The 2,500-nt window shown below is 44.3% G+C and overlaps 1 protein-coding gene across 1 annotated transcript in view; it reads right to left on the reverse strand.

Moving 5' to 3' along the window:
- The window catches only part of gprc5ba (G protein-coupled receptor, class C, group 5, member Ba), a 34,821-nt gene that overhangs the window by 10,708 nt on the left and 21,613 nt on the right, over positions 1 to 2,500 (reverse strand). The gene's annotated exons all lie outside the window — the stretch shown is intronic.

The following is a 2,500-nucleotide window of genomic DNA, read 5'->3' on the forward strand; positions in this document are numbered from 1 at the left end:
AGAGAGAGAGAGGAGGAGAGAGATAGAGAGGAAGGGAGGGAGAGACAGAGAGGGAGAGAGAGAAAGAGAGAGAGGAAGGGAGGGAGAGACAGAGAGGGAGAGAGAGAGAAAGAGAGAGAGAGGAAGGGAGGGAGAGAGAGGAAGGGAGGGAGGGAGGGAGAGAGGGGAAGAGAGGGAGGGAGAGAGAGAGAGGCTTAACACTCCTTTATTGAAACATTATCAGGTGTTTAACCGCTACACAATAAAAACATGTTAAAAACACATACAAGTTACAAGTTAAAAAGAAACATCACAGGGCTCGCAGAGCAGATTCATATGTTGAAAACAAGCTGCCCATCCTCCCCACCCTCACACAGCAACCCCCCCACCCCCCATACCGCCAGAAAACTCTCAATGTCATCAACCATCCTGTAAAAAGCGTATTCAGACTTGATTCTCCCCCCCCACCACCCCCCTAAAAATCTCCACAGGATTGGTTGAAACTCGCCCCGCCATCTTGTACTTCCTTGACATCCAGATTGCCATTTTCGCTGCACCCAACAAGAAATGGACAAAATACACTTCCCTTCCTTCTGGCCTTGTACACAACCCATCCAATGAAAAATTGAAAAGAGAGAGAAAGAGAGGGAGAGAGAGAGATGAGGAGAGAAAGAGAGAGGGAGGGAGAGAGAGAGAGTGAGAGAGGGGGAGAAAGGGAGAGAGAGGGAGACAGACAGGGACAGAGGGAGAGAGAGAGAGAGAGAGAGAGAGAAAGCATGAGGAGAAGAAGAAAGACAACATCAATGACAAACACAGAAAACACCAGAAAGAGAGAGATGAAGGAGAGATATGGGGAGGGAGAGAGAAATATTTTTTTTTATTTTTTTTATTTAATTTAATTCGTATTACTATTATTTAATCAACATTGTTTTCTTTATTTTATACATGTATGTATTGGATCTGTGTACATGCTTTGACAACACAAGCACTCGTGTCATGCCAATAAAGCTTCTTTGGATTTGAAATTTGGGAGAGAGAGAGAGAGAGAGAGAGAGAGAGAGAGGAGGGAGAGAGAGGGAGAGAGAGAGGGAGGGAGAGAAGAAGGGAGAGAGATAAAGAAGGAGGGAGAGAGAGTGTGTGTGTGTGTGTGTGTGTGTGACAGAGTGCTCCATGAAAGAGTGTGTGTGTGTGTGTGTGTGTTTCTGTGTGTATGTGTATGTGTGTGTGTGTGTGTGTGTGTTTCTGTGTATATGTGTATGTATGTGTGTGTGTGTATTAGGGGTGGGCGATATATATCGTCTGCAATAATATCGTGATTGTTGTTTTAACAATGTGCAAATTTACATTATCGAGTATTTAAATTACTTATGGGGGAAAAACACTGGAAATCACGCATTGAAACCCCATACATTCACAAATCCAGGAGGTGTATGCAAGAGATGCAGCAGAGCAAGTGTCACATGATCCCTAGTGGGTCCACGTTGTCACACGCAGGTCTAATGTTTATTTTGTGTAGCGAGATCAAGACGTAGCCTACAAGGGATTTTGTGCAGCTACTTCTGTTCACATAGCATTTTTTCCTACATGGTATTATATGGAGAGAAAACATTAGCCTTTGAGTATTTTAATAGTCAGTTGTAAACAAAGAACTCTTCTCATGTAACCCTTTTGTAAATGGACTGAAGTTCGCTCTAAATATCTACGTGTATCGATTATGCTAACTGTTGGCATCTCTATGGGATTTCTCATATACATTAGCCATAAGCTAACGCATTAGTTTCTATTCTGTAACTTGGAATGCTTTCTCTTAAACAAAACATCGAAGGAAAAAACCGAGATGTACTCTGTTGGTCTGCTTAGTTTTACAGTGAATCCTAAAGGTTTTTGAAAGAAACTTCAGCTTCAGACTTTCTCTTGGAAAACTGTTAGGCCTAGTCATCTTCTCTAATGTAGACCATGTCATTGCCACACACACAAGTGGGGGCAAAATTGGAAATGTGTCATAGAGTGACAATGCATTGGTTGATTTGGTTAAAATTTGTCCATATCGCCCACCCCTATTGCCCACCCCTAGTGTGTGTGTGTGTGTGTGTGTGTGTGCATCTGTGTGCATAGGGGGCAGGGAGAGTGTATGGGGGTCCACAATTAGATATGCCCCGCCCCCTTTCCCACACTGGGGGTAAATAGAGGGGTCAGCCCCTGTACACGATCACATTTCAGACCAGCTGTGTGTGTGTGTGTGTGTGTGTGTCTGTGTGTGCGTGCGTGCGTGCGTGCGTGTGTGTGTGTGTGTGTGTGCGTGCGTGAGTATGTGTCTGGTGAATTTGTGTGTGTGTGTGTGTATGTGTGTGTGTGTGTGTGTGTGTGTGTGTGTGTGTGTGTGTGTGTGTGTGTGTGTGTGAGTGTGTGTGTGTGAGTGTGTCCATGTATGTTAGGCATGTATATTAGGCATGTATATTAGGCATGTATATTAGGCATGCCGGTGGCACGGGGGATATGACACCCGCAGTTTTCAATCGTC

This window comes from Alosa pseudoharengus, unplaced genomic scaffold (assembly GCF_046254945.1).
Source record: "Alosa pseudoharengus isolate Yale_2024_CS ecotype anadromous, Long Island Sound unplaced genomic scaffold, YU_APseudo_1.1 YU_APseudo_1.1_scf_21, whole genome shotgun sequence".
Classification (NCBI taxonomy): Eukaryota; Metazoa; Chordata; class Actinopteri; order Clupeiformes; family Clupeidae; genus Alosa; species Alosa pseudoharengus.